The sequence below is a fragment of the Pelobates fuscus genome, chromosome 6 (assembly GCF_036172605.1).
Source record: "Pelobates fuscus isolate aPelFus1 chromosome 6, aPelFus1.pri, whole genome shotgun sequence".
NCBI classification, from domain to species: domain Eukaryota; kingdom Metazoa; phylum Chordata; class Amphibia; order Anura; family Pelobatidae; genus Pelobates; species Pelobates fuscus.
This window is the reverse complement of record NC_086322.1, coordinates 179,289,398-179,304,663: the sequence shown is the minus strand read 5'-3', so window position 1 is coordinate 179,304,663 and position 15,266 is coordinate 179,289,398. Positions and strand designations below refer to the sequence as shown.

Genomic DNA, 15,266 nt, shown 5'->3' with positions numbered 1-15,266 from the left:
CGCTGTGTAAAATGACACAGAGCACTCTGATTGGCTTAAACCAACCAATCAGAGTGTTCTAAGCCTAATTGCAGGGCGTGGCAAGGCTTTATAAGCCTTGACCCGCCCTGCGGAGCTCAGTACACGGCGTGCCCTCGAAGGGTGAAGAAGGATTATTTTTTTTGCGCTCGTTTTTTTTTCTTCAAAGTGCGACGGTTATATTGGCTTTTTATTTGGCCTTTTTGGGGCTGAAGAAAGAAGATTTTAGAAAAAAGAAGACATCTAATGGCAAGTTTATTTTTATTTATTTACAGGTTTTTAGCTTTGTTGACTCCCCCCCTCATTATTTTTAGGGTGAGGGGGGTAGGTAGGGGGACCATTTTTTTGGGGGGGGAGGGGGTGACTAGGGGTTTGAGGACCCCTAGTCACCTGGGGGGGGCATTTTTTTTTAGGGCCCCCACCCGCCGCTCAGGGGGGGAGGACATTAGGTCCCCCCCTATTGGTATTTAGGGCCCCCACCCGCCGCTCAGGGGTGGGGGCTAGAGGGGAGGATAATAGGTCCCCCCTATTGGTATTTAGGGCCCCCACTTGCCGCTCATGGGTGTGGGCCCGAGGGGAGGACAATAGGTCTCCCCCTATTGGTATTTAGGGCCCCCACCCACCGCTCAGGGGTGGGGGCCGGGGGGGAGGACAATAGGTCCCCCCCTATTGGTCTTTAGGGCCCCGACCCGCCGCTCATGGGTGGGGGCCGGGCGGGAGGACATTAGGTTCACCCCCATTGGTATTTAGCGCCCCCACCCGCCGCTCAAGGGTGGGGGCCGGGGGGAGGACAATAGGTCCCCCCTATTGGTATTTAGGGCCCCCACCCGCCGCTCAGGGGTGGTGGCCGGGGGGAAGGACATTAGGTCCCCCCTATTGTTATTTAGGGCCCCCACCCGCCGCTCAGGGGTGGGGGCTGGGGGGAGGACAATAGGTCCCCCCCTATTGGTATTTAGGGCCCCCACCCGCCGCTCATGGGTGGGGGCCGGGGGTAGGACATTAGGTTCCCCCCTATTGGTATTTAGGGTCCCCATCCGCCGCTCAGGGGAGGGGGCCGGGGGGAGGACAATAAATCCCCCCACTATTGGTATTTAGGGCCCCCACCCGCCGCTCAGGGGTGGGGGCTGGGCGGGAGTACAATAGGTCCCCCATTGGTATTTAGGGCCCCCACCCACCGCTCATGGGTGGGGGCCGGGGGGAGGACATTAGGTCTCCCCCATTGGTATTTAGGGCCCCCACCTGCCGCTCAGGGGTGGGGGCTGGGGGGAGGACATTAGGTCCCCTCCCTATTGGTATTTAGGGCTCCCACCCGCCGCTCAGGGGTGGGGGCCAGGGGGGAGGACATTAGGTCCCCCCCCAGTTTGTGTTTAGGGCCCCCACCCACCGCTCAGGTGCGTGGGGGCCCATCCCTATTGCGGCCAGAAAGAGTCCTTGTGGGTTTTAAAATTCGCCTGCCTATTGAAGTCTATGGCGGTTCGCCGGGTTCGCCCGTTCGCGAACATTTGAGGAAGTTCGCGTTCGCCAACGGCAAATTTCATGTTATCAACATCACTACTTGTTACACATGACAAACAATGAGTATGAAGAACGAAGGGTCAATGACACCATTTTTGAAGGACATAGATTCGAGCTCAGAAGAGCTAAATATTATACATAGACTTCACTGAGCAGTGTGCAGCAAATGCTATGCTATTAATCAAGCATTAATTCAATAAGATAAAAGGTTGCAAACTGTAGCAAAACCAGGAATACCAGCAAATATCATGAGTAAACATTGGATATGTCTGTGGAAAATGAAGTATTATTATTTGTCCTTTGGGATTTATTCCAGGACTCTAAAGCAAATAATATAGATTTATAAAACTATTGAGGGATATATACATATATACACATTTGTCTGGTTCTATAACTAATCATTATTCAGCCAAAGCCCTCTCTGCTGTAACCAAATCCAACATACAACATCGTAAATATGTCAACATATTGCCATAGCTTGAGGGGTAAAAATAATAAAACACAATCTGTAATCTGAGCCAAATGTGAATAACACATCAGTAATACAGCGACATATACATGCATTTTCTGCAGAATGGCAATCCTTAAATATAACGGAGCCCGTTAACCCTGATGAATGCCCATTATGTTAATTAACCTTTCCATATACATAGAAACACATTAAAACACACTATAAAATGGCCAGATATACACGTATTACAGAAAATAAAAATAACCATCTTTCTTCAAAGACATCAGAGGTCACACTGTGCAGTCCTATTTAACCTTGGAAATTGAGCATGGTGCAACAGCAAAGGATGTAACTAAATTCATCTGGAACACTGGCTGCCAACATAAGTGTGCATGTCTGTCAAAGCAAAACACTGTGTTCCAACAGACATAACAGTAATACAGCATATTGTATCTTTCATACAATGCATCCTCTCTGGAAACCACATTAGCAGGCATAGGAAGCGGCTGCTGGACAACATTGCTCCAGGCAATGATTTATTTCATGGAATATTATGAAACTCTGCCCTTTATAAACAATACATATACAATATGTACCTGTGCTGAATAAATAAAAACTACTTACATTTAGGAAGGCTAGGGATGAGGGTCAGATGATGAGATGATCTAGAAGATGATTTAGGTTTGGTGTCTGCTGTGTAGGAGCAGCAAACAGACTGCAGTATGATTTGGTTATGCTCTTTCTGTATCCTGTGAGTGTGACCTGCATCCAGTGTGTGTGCATTGCATCTGTCACATCTGACCTCCTAGATAGAAGCCTGGGGGTCTTTAAACATACATACAAACATATTGGACATATGAACACATGCATGAGTAGGCAAAGTTCTAAAATGAGAGCAATCACTATGGAAATCAATGACATTTTGAGTATTCGGTTACTTTTGAGTTTTCACAGGGTGTGCATATGTGTGTGTGTGTGTGTGTGTGTATATATATATATATATGTCAGTGTGCTTCTGTGTCTGCGCACATATCTGTGTATGTGAATCTGTGTGTCAGGGTGTGTGTTTTTACGTCAGTGTGTGTATCTGTGTTATGAGGTGGGCATTTATCAATGTTTGCGTGTGTCAGGGTGCATGTGTGTATATGTCGGCGTGTATCTATGTGTGTGTATGTGTGTATCTATATGTGTGTATGTGTCGTGTCTATATCAATTTATGTGCATGAATATCTGTGTAAGTATGTAGGTGTGTATGTGCATACATCCAAGCAGTCAAACACCAGTACAACATACAAGCACACTCCTGCAATCAAACACAAATATTACATACAAACATACACCTGCATTCAAAATAAAATATATATATACAAACACACCCCTTCACTCAAACACAAATACTTCACACAAATGTACATCTGCATTTAAAAGTGAACATTCAGACACACCCCTGCACTCAAACACAAACATTACATAAAAACACACACCCTGTATTAAAACACTAAAATTATATACAAGCACCCCTTCAAACACCAACACTGTACATTACACTATAGCGCCAGTAAACGCCGCTGCGCTGTACAGATATACAACATAGAAATTTTGACTTGGGGTGCCTTGGAAAAATACTGAAATATTAAGGGCGCCTTGAACCTAAAAAGTTTGGGAACCACTGGACTATAGCATTTATACTTCTTAGTTTAAGCAAAGAATTTAGGTAAGATATTACAGCGAGTAAGGTAGGCTACCTTCCAGGTGTTACTAAGGGATGTTAATAATGGTGCTGAGATAAATGAGTTTTGCTTTAAAATGTAAAGTCAGCAAGAAGAGTAGACTAATAGATAACTATTTAAAACTAGTTTTTTTGCAAGATGTAAATTGATTTTCGACCCTTTTGTCAGCAGCTGTTTGGTTCTGGTAAGTAGTGCACAAAGTGTCATGCACAGTGAGAGAAAAGGACAGGAAATTACCATGGACCATAAAATCTAATCATAAAAAGGCATAATTACATTTAAACAACTCTTTGGGGATTACTTCTTTCACAGTGATATACTGTATAAGTCTCCTGTCTCTTGTTATGTGTGAAATACATTGTAATGTTGATGTCACCCTGCCATTAAATAAAGAAAATCGATAGGATATTCATATTTTCTATTAGTGATTACCTTAATATAGAGCGAAAATTAAAAAATGTAGACTACGTAAGGAAGATGTCGGATGTATACATGCATGTGATATGATTAATTAAAACTGATATAATTATATGTCATCAATATAACCAAAACATACAATGGGCACAATCATCAAAGTTAAAGTTAATATATTCTTTTTTGTACATCCTATAGAGATAATACATTAAAGGAACACTATAGTCATCTAAATTACTTTTGCTAAATAAAGCAGTTTTAGTGTATAGATCATTCCCCTGCAATTTCATTGCTCAATTCACATTTAGGAGTTAAATCACTTTGTTTCTGTTTATGCAGCCCTAGCCACACCTCCCCTGGCTAAGATTGACAGAGTCTGCATGAAAAAAAAAACTGGTTTCACTTTCAAACAGATGTAATTTACCTTAAATAATTGTAACTCAATTTCTAAATTGAACTTTACTCACATACAGGAGGCTCTTGCAGGGTCTAGCAAGCTATGAACATAGCAGGGGATAAGAAAATCTTAATTAAACAGAACTTGCAATAAAGAAAGCCTAAATAGGGCTCTCTTTACAGGAAGTGTTTATGGAAGGCTGTGCAAGTCACATGTAGGGAGGTGTTACTAGGGTTCATAAACAAAGGGATTTAACTCCTAAATGGCAGAGGATTGAGTAGTGAGGCTGCAGGGCATGTTCTATACACCATTAAGCTAAAGTTGTTCAGGTGACTATAGGGTCCCTTTAAAATATTTGCAAAAATAGCACAAAAATAAAAAAGATACTTAGATTTAATGCAAAAACAAAAATCGTTATAGTAGGTTCTCACCATAAAAAGAAGATTGTGAGGGGGCGTGGCCAACCGCCAAGCAATCTGGCTGCTTAGGAAATTGCTCCGGCACCCGGGCTCTCTCAATCCGCTACCATCCGCTATCAGAACGCGGGGAAACCCCTCAAAATACACCATGTCGCAGCCCAAGGGGAAAAAGAACACCCAGAAAGCTGATAAACTTAGCTTTTTTCACCAAAAATCGGCGGCAGCCTCTGAAACCGACCGGAGCATATACCAAGATGGCGCAGACGGGTTATCGTCGGGAAGCATTCAGCAGGCTGACTCCCATCAAGGAGAGCAGGAAAACCTGACTAAAGCACACTTAGAGGATGCATTAAACATCATGGCAGAAAAACTAGTGAAAACCTGGCAATCCTCAATAGAACTACTTCGGAAAGAAGTACAAGACATCGGGACCAGAACAGCGCACGTGGAACATAAACTCAGTGAGTTTGCCACAGCACACAATGAGGTGGCAGACCACGTGGCGGCCTTAGAACACAAAGTGGAAGTCATGGAAGCCCGCATGTCGGACGCAGAGGACCGGTCACGGAGGAACAACCTCAGGCTGCGGGGTGTCCCAGAAACTGTCCTTCCTTGCGACCTACAAACCTATGTGCGAGGCCTCCTTCGGGCGTATGCCCCTGACATACCCGTGGACATGCTTCTGGTGGATAGAGTACACAGGGTCCCCAAACTTAGGAATTTACCGGACAATGTACCCAGAGACATCCTCTTAAGGGCGCATTACTTCCACATCAAGGAGGCCGTGCTGCGCGCCGGCAGGAACAGAGCGGAACCCCCGGAGGAATTTGCACCCCCAAGCGAGATACCCCAGGTTCAGCTACCCGCTTGTACACTCAGCGAGACACGCAACTATACCCCCCCTAACGTTCTGATATATTTGAAAACGTGACAATATGAGAGCCCATTGGCCACACTACCAGAGACCCTACCCGAGCGTCCGACCCCCATGGCACAGAGCCACATTGCCAAGACCCACAGTTGGGTCACTTTGTATATACTTTCTTTCACACTACCCCCTATCCCCTTCCCCTTACTACTCCTAACTCCCAGGCTACAAGCTACGGTCATACGACTGCCCACCAGGCGGCACACTCATCAACCACTACCTACCAGGCTACCCACTATAGGAATCACGAGTCCACATACGAGCTATCTCTACCATAACGCCATAACATGAGAATATATTCACATAATAGTAGAGGGTTGAACACCCCCCACAAAAGACGCATGGTACTAGAGGAGGCTAGGAAGCATAAAGCAGATATCATATGCCTCCAAGAAACTCCCTTTGTCACCTCCAATACCATGCCACCCACTCCTCAAAATCGAAAGGAGTATCGATCCTTCTTCATGCTTCCCTAACTGTAGAAATCTTACGAGTTAAAACAGACAGTCAGGGGAGATATGTGATGCTTCAATGCCTACTTAATGGCTCCCCATATGTCGTAATTAGCTTCTACAGTCCAAACGTGCACCAACGTAATTTTTTGCATAAGGTATTATCTATGATTTCAGACCACCAAACGACTGCCACCACACTATGCGGTGACCTGAACCACCCTTTAGACCCCAATATGGACACCACGTTAAATCCCACAGCCCCTAGACAGGCAACACTAAAAACACAAAGCAAAGCCATAAATAAACTGCTGGGGGAATACGAACTTTATGACTCATGGAGAATGTAACACCTGACCGAGAAATCTTTCTCATACTATTCGGTGGTACATAAATCCCACTCGAGAATAGATTTCATTTTTCTTGCAGGCACCCTTTTACCCAAGGTTACTGATAGCGATATTGGGGACATCACCTGGTTGGATCACGCCCCGACCATAGTAGAGCTCACTGGAGCATACCAGCACAGGGGGCGACCACCATGGCGCCTTAATGACTCACTACTCCACGACCATGCCTTCTCTCAAACACTAAAAGACGCCCTACACACATACTTCCAAACAAATGACACCCCAGACATACACCCAACAACGCTATGGCAAGCCCATAAGGCGGTAATAAGAGGCTTGTTGATTAGTCGAGCGTCTTATGTAAAGAAAAAAGCCCAAGAGGAATATCTGAAATTGTTGCGCACTTTAAGAGATGCTACTGCGGCGAATATAGCAAACCCTACCCCGCAACAGGCACAGGTAATCAAAGACACCACGACACAACTCAACAACATAGCACTTGCAAAAACTGCACACATACTACACAAACTAAAACAAACTTCATACTCCCAAGGTAACAGAGCTGGTAAACACTTAGCAACCTTACTGAGACAAAAACAATCCAATGCCAAAATAACCTACCTACTTACAAATAAAGGAACTAAAATCCACAACCCACAGGACATTAACGACACTATGGCAACCTACTACCATTCCCTATACAACCTCAAAGATGATCCAGACTTATACCAACCCACCTCCTCAGACATACAGGACTTCCTACAGCAAACCACACTACCGTCACTTTCAGCCCAACAAAAAAACACCAGTGGGAATAATAACCATATTATTACAACCGGCCAGATACCCCAGGAAATGCTCATGGCGCATGTAGCCACACTGCCAAAGCCGGGCAAACCCCCGACCAAATGCCAGAACCTAAGGCCAATATCCCTCCTCAACACAGACACTAAACTACTAGCCAAAATATTCTCAAATCGTCTAGCAAAACATCATACCGACCATAATACATAAGGACCAAGTGGGCTTTGTCAGTGGCAGACAGGGAGCAGGTGGAACCAGGAAAGTTCTGGACTTGCTAGGGGGGAGGCGCAGAGGGGGAAACCAATGTGTGCTTTTATCGCTTGATGCAGAAAAAGCCTTTGACAGGCTGCACTGGCCCTTCCTCCGCGCGGTCCTCAACAAATATGGCTTTCCTAAAAACTTCCTAAAACTGGTAGAGGCACTATATTCCAAATGAACTGCGAAATTTACGAACGGAGGTTTCATCTCCAGACAATTCAACATAACCAATGGAACGCGGCAGGGATGCCTGCTTTCCCCTCTCTTATACATTCTGTCCCTGGAGCTGCTCACACAGCTCATCAGGGACAACCCGAACATACACGGCATCACCAAACAGGGCAAGGAGTACAAACTCACACTGTTTGCGGATGACGTGCTCCTAACGTTGGAGCAACCACATATATCCTTGCCAAACTTCCATTCTATCCTATCCCATTACAGCAAATGCTCACATTATAAGTTAAACGTGACCAAAACCCAAGCAATGGGCATAAATATTCCCACAGACGCATTAGAGCGCTTACGCAGCTCCTTTAACTACAACTGGAGAACCGACCACCTCAAATTCCTAGGAATTAACATCACACAGACACCAGCCCTACTATATAAAACAAACTACCAAAAAACATTATCCGATATAAAAACACTGTTAACAGGATGGAAAGGTAAATACATCTCATGGTCAGGCAGAATAGCTGCGATCAAAATGATTATTTTACCGAAACTGCAATATTTATTCAGAACACTGCCAATAAAATTATCCCTCCCCCCCCCTCCCCCCCCTGTTTCCTTCAGGAAGCACAAAAGATTGTGATTTATGGGGATAAAAATGGTTTCTGTGAGATATAGTACAATAGTAATACTTGTAGCTGAGAACATGAGCAGCTGAACTACGACTTGTTGAAGTCATGCCATCATGTACAGCAATTTTTTTGAGCAAAAATGGAAATATTGCAGGGTGGAAGGAAGACTGAACAGTTTTGCTTGTGGAGAAAATCTATTTATTCTTTTTTAAATGATCTAAAGAAAATGTATCATATACTTCTAACTGTAAAGATACACATTGCACCTAACGTGGGAATAGCTGGCTAAACTTGGAGTATGTACTGTGAGCGTTTTCCTCAGGATTCCACAAAAAATATATGAAGCAACAATTAAATAGTGTTCACATGTGTAAATTAGGCATATGAAAAATTCAAAACTGGTCCTACATGGAAGCCCCCTTGGACACCTGGTGGCACTTAGAGGGAAGTGGCCGTCCTGTCTGGGATTTATTGCCTATCCAATGCTGGATCCCCTGATTGGTACAGTGGGCGGCACCTTTTTTTCTGCCATTGTCCACCTGCTATTTAGCATCCCCTGTCATTGGTGGGATGCTGGGGCTTGTCTGGGTATCTGCTCCAGACACACAGATCAGCTCCTGAAACTCTACAGTGGGATTAGTGGGTTAATGATGTCACAACCCTATCCCCTCCAAATCACTCCAGATAGAAGGTATGAAAATATGTGTTTTGGTTGTGTGTGTTTGTGAGTATGTGGCTATGTGAGAGAGTATGTTGGTCTGTGTGTGGTTGTGAACCTGGATGTTATTTGCACACAGATTGGGTTGTTTATCAAACACTGGATTTTGTCTGCATGGAAAAATCTGGAGAAAATTGCAGAATTCTGATCACATTGACAGTTCTCAAATTTACTAAAGCCAAATGCACTTGGAATGTGGTCTCCCCGAGCGAATCTGCAGCAATCGCCCAAATGTATGCAGTGTCCCGATTAAAACCGGTGCTTTTACATGGGAGTCCTGTGCAATGTCTAGGATTCAGAAGATTCACAAAGCACCAGTTTTTATAAAATTTGAGATGGAATGGATCTGGCAGGATGCACATTCGCAAGTTATCATTCACCTGGTTTCATGTAAGTGAATGATAATTTGAAGTACTATTTACCAGCTGGACTTCCCATGCTATGTTAGCTATTGCAAGGTTAGAGGAAATTCCCCATGCTTTTTAATATGAGTAATAGTGTTCTGATTGGTTGGCTAGTAAGCCACCCAATCAGAGCGCTCTGACAGCCATGTCTCGAGAAAAGTCAAATGTCCCCATACATCCCACTCCGTACGGAGCCTTTCAGACGTAAGTGAATTAGCACAAGTATGTAAGTCAGTGCGAAATATACTGGGTAACAAAAGAAGATGCACTGGGAGGGGGGATGCACTGCAGGGGATGTGAGGACTTCAGGTGATAAGATTTGAATATGAGGGGGACAGCACTGTGGATCCACTGTGGATCCAGACAGAACAGTGTCTTGGGATGGCCCTGGTACAATGCTTATACATGGCTAAGGATTGGCTGAAAGACCTTTACCCACATCACTGCAAAAGCTTCAAATGATCAGATCTACAGCTAATGCTGGAACTCCTAAAAAGAATGTATTTTTATTGTTTATCATTTAGGTAATACATGTAACACATTAAGCAAGAGTATAACTGCTCCAGGCGCAGAGCCCTTTAATGCTGACCTTTTCTGCAGATCTGAGACAGCTCAAAATGAAAAGTATAGACAATTGACAATGATATACAGATAGAGGTGTTCATCATTACTGTGTGGCACCAGCTCTGCTAATATCAGCACAGGAGAACCTTTTTTTTCTACTGTAGGACAGTACTGGAAATTGTTTCTCAACAAATACACATTTCTCAGTGCAGCTAAACATCATTTCAATAGATCAATATAAATAATCACATATTCAATACACAAGGACTAGTAAAAACTTCCACACTGCAATTAATTTCGTAGACAACCTTCGTTTATGTGAAGGATTTTTTTTAATAAATCGACTTATTTATCATATGTCTAAATAACAGCTGAATATTCAAATTTCCCTCGCTAAACTATAAATTCTTAAGTATATGTGGTCAAATGCAATTTCTCGAGGTAAATATTACATCCTGGTACGTTACATCATAACATTCTATAATAACAACCTAATGGCATGCACAGGGGAATATGCTTACAGACCATGAAACAAATAAGAGCAACACTTTAAATAGCACCATACTCCTCCGAGATTTAAATCCATGGCATTTTCTCAGCCATTATACTTCCATGCATTGTAAAACCTTGGCAACCAATTACAAACAAATCTAACAAATTTATGCATATATTTCCAGCCATAGCGGTTAAATGTTTGGCTACAAATACTTGCACAATGTCTAGCTAGTTCAAGAACTTGCATGGAATGATTTTACAAAACCTCTTTCTCATTCCATGGACATGAAAATTCACCTTCATCTAAAAAGCTGTTGCAACCCAGAATAAGTACATGTAAATAAAGCTAGCGAAATAGACAGACATTTTGGTAGGTAGACAGTCATACTGACAGATAGATAGACAGAGGTATGTGCTACAAATGTGCACCCATCCATCCCTCCACTATTTAAATAAGAAAGAGAATTGCATTTACCGTAGCTATGTCCCAATGCAAAGTAATGACATTCAGTGTGCGGACAGTTAAAGACTGGATGGGTTACATACAAATGCTTGCATCCTTGGATCATCTCAAAATTAAGGACACACAATGTTTCCTTTCATTGTGAAGACACACTAAGCATCCAGTGTTCTGCAGCTGGCTGCTCTGTCTCCCAAACCTACATCTAGGAGAATCGCTGCCTTAGTGACAGCCAATCCCGTTCATGCTGCATTTAAGACGCCCAACCACTCATTGCCATTCACCTTGTTTCCCTTCAAGGCACCTGTCTCGGGGGGGAAGGGGAGGATTGTTTCCATGGAAACTGAAGATGGAGAATTTTCCACCCAGGAACAATCACCATGGAAACTCAGCCAAATGCATATAGATGCTACCGTAATCTCAAAACCTTATGTCAAAAACATAATTGTTTAACCCCTTCATAATCTTGGCTTTTTACAAAGATCGTGAAAGAATTGCTGTGTCAAAGAAGTGGTGCATTCACAATGCAATTAAAAAACAAGGACAGTAAAATGTCAGCTTTAAATTAGCAATAAAATTATAGTGCTACTAAAAAAGAGCGGCATTCGAAAGATAGCTACATCATTACTGGAACATTTATATATACAAACATCATTATAGTGAGTGTAACATCTGTACTCAGTGCTGTAATTGCACATTATTGGAACACAGAAATACAAAAGTATACCACCTAACTCCTATCAACACCAGAGAAGCACTGTACTCTGGGAATAATGGGAGTTACAGTCCACTATCCACATTATCTTTACTACATCTAGTTACCTGCCCTTTGAGACCATCCTTCCCAAGTTCTCCATAAGCATAATCCCCTGAAGCCTGTATTTAAAGGGACACATGGTACTCAGAGGATGTATGAGGCGCATGAAACTCAAAATGTAAATTGCTTTCACCACATGTCAATAAACCAAATTATTTAAAGGGATACTAGATTCACCAAAACCACTACAGCTTCCTGAAAAATTAACAAAATGTAATTTTGATCTCAAATGATGGTGGTATAGTCAGGTCACTGGGTTTGTCATTCATATGTCTTAGGGCCACCTTAAGTGCACACTTTAGTCATCTCTCTGAATTGGTTATGGTGCCTGAAGTCCCCTGGCACTTTCCTCCCATTCAGTGTTAAATTATTTTAGAGCAGTAATTTTTTTGTAATTCCCACTTCAGTTCTTACCATTTGGACCAAACATACTTGGGGAACAATCTCTTTACATTCCTGTCCTTTTGTGTTTTATACCCCACCTCCTATAGACTGTAAGTTCATTTGAGCAGGATCTCTTCAACCTATTGTTCATGTAAGCTTTTTGTAAATGTCTTATTTATTGTGAAATCTCCCCCTCTTATAATATTGTAAAGTGCTACGGAATATGTTGGCGCCCTAGTAGCGGCCCATGGAGTCCACGTCTGGATTACCATTTTAACTTGGGGAGTGCAAAGTTAACACACTGCCATACCTTACATGCATTGCAACAAAAAGAGAATTTTGTCTGTTTTTGTTGCAATGCATTAGGTTGACTCTTCCTAAATTAAAAGGGTAAATCCAGACATGGACCCCATGCTCACTGTCTAGAGGGATATCAGCTACACCTCGCTTATGAGGCCCAAAAGAAGGCCGAAATGATCCCCTAGGGTTGCTGTATCTCTCATACAGATGGCATTTTGGTTCTGGACTGCCCTTATGGGTGGGATCAGTCTGATATGTTCTGTAGCTGGTTCTCTCTGTAATGGCACAAATGAGAAAAAACTATTTTGAGACTTGAGCGGGGATTTACCAAAGGGCAAGCTACTGTGTTTTTCCAAGCTTTTTGAAACTATCATTCCTTCACCAAATTTCAGATTTCATTTGAGACACTGTATTGAGCTATCCCCACTGGCCAGACACATTTCCCTCCTTTAAGATAGGCCTACACAAGATACATATGCTTCATATCTAATTGGGAAGAGATGCTGGACATGGCCATTGTCAGAAGACTACTGAAGAACAATTGTAATACATAGAAATACTCCCCAGCTGTGAAAATGCAGGAAAAATCTTACAGAGTTTTAGCTTAATGGCATCGACCATTACAGTTAATGCAGGCAAAATTCCCCAAAAATTAGGCTTACTGCTTGGGATGTGGACAAAGAGAGGGTTACATGCTCCACATCTGGTGTCACGGTCCACTATATTAATATTTTAAAAGAAAATATATACTGTCATATAGAAACTGCATCTTATCTGTGGTGAACCTACCCTATTTGAACCAGCTGCCATTTTTCTAAATCATAGCAAATTACTACTAAAATGATGAAAACTTTGTATTAATATTGTTAACATCAAAGGCTCTCTTACTTAAAAAAAAACACACAAGTGGAGAGATTAGACACATGGAAAAATCTTATGACTATCAGAATTCTAGGGAAACACCACTGTACAAATACAAAATAAATAAAAAATCACTGTTTAATAAATACACTGGCTCTCCTCCCCCCCCAGGACCGGTGGGGGTTAACCCGGTCCAAACACCCGCAATCTATGGACCCACACAGAAAACTGGCGACCCGGAAACCCACTTGCAGGAGGCTCTAGACGGGGACGAAGCCAAGATGGCCGTCCATCGTAGGCCCACGAGGCGGAGCACACGTGCCCGACAAGCAACGGACCCTTTACTGGCACTCGATCGGCTCTGCGCGAGCCTCCGGGCAATGCTGCACGATCGCGGATTGGCTCACAGATTGGCTGCCAAGCTGGTGGCCACATGGCTCCATCCGAAAACCCGACGCCTCCACTACAGGTACCCTCCGCAGGCACCCAGAAAGGCCGCCACGATCCGCAGCGACAAGCGACCCCACAGACCTGAACAGACGTCTGGCTGTCTGGGCAAACGCACGGACCCACATATACACGAGAGAAGCCACGCCAAATACGGCCCCCACACTAGTCACTCACCTGATCCAGGAACCAGGAACCCATACCATCCCCTTAACGGGAAAATGCAGGACAGTCCCGAGACCTCAGCAGCATATCAGGGACCGACAGCGACGCCACCAGCGACGAAATCCACCTACAGACACCCGGGGAGTGGGCACCGAAAGGGCAGGGGCACCTCAGCGCCAGCACGGACACCACCACCCCACCACACGAGCAGGCCACTCCCGAAGAGGATAAAGACAGATGCAGCTACAGACCAAGCTTCAAGGTTTGGGGCCTTGCTGGGGACTATGGGACCCTCACTCATTCTCTGCCGAGATGGTGTGGGTTAAACTGGACTCGAACTGCATAGCGTTGCAGGCGGCAGGACAACTCAGCTTGCATAACCGAGCATTTTCTTGTCGTTTTGAGAGACCCCTGCAGTCTCTAATCTCAGTTAACCCTATGCAGCTCCTGCTAAATAAATCTGTTACAGCCTAGTTATCATTAGTTCAGTCACATGCCGAGGAAGTTTTATGTACTCTAATATGCTCATTTACTATAGCAATGACTTAACGGCATGTTATATTTAACAGTCACTTAGTTAGCAAACTACTGTACCTTCAGCCTAAATTTTTATTTTGTAACTCAAGCCTCAGTCCACAACATGGGTGTAAAGCTTGTCATTCCTACATATTGTTATTAAGTTTACCACAAGTTCTGCAAATCACATTATAAGCATTAATGTACCTTTTTTGAGTAGTGATGTGTCAGGCACTGTAAGTTCTCTACTTTTCTGTCTATATTGATTTACATTGTTAGCCTCCTGTCTACTCATGTGAAACCAACTGTTTGACCTTTAATATTTTAACATGTTCCCAACCGGATCTTCTGATCCATAGCCTGCATTCTATTTAACTGATCGATACTTATAACATTTAACCAAATGTTCCACCGCTGTTACTTTAACCTGGGAGCTTCTTATCTACACATGTAAAACCAACTGTAGGACCTCTAATATGTTAGCATGTCACCTACCGGATCTTATGATCCTTAGCCTGTATTCCCTAACTAAGGTTTTAACGACAAACATTTAAAAAAAAATTGAGGCACCGCAATTCAGGAAATGTCATTTA

General features: G+C 43.4%; 1 protein-coding gene across 2 annotated transcripts in view; it reads right to left on the bottom strand.

The window, feature by feature from the left end:
- TRIM2 (tripartite motif containing 2) overlaps positions 1-11,354 on the bottom strand; it is a 137,458-nt gene extending 126,104 nt beyond the window's left edge. The window contains exon 1 of one of the 2 annotated variants that reach the window (XM_063458517.1): positions 11,199-11,354. The gene's annotated coding sequence lies outside the window, so the exon portion shown is untranslated. Of the gene's footprint in view, positions 1-2,608; positions 2,737-11,198 lie in introns of those variants that run through there. The other variant, XM_063458519.1, reaches the window with a different exon arrangement.
- Between the last annotated feature and the right edge of the window lie 3,912 nt (positions 11,355-15,266).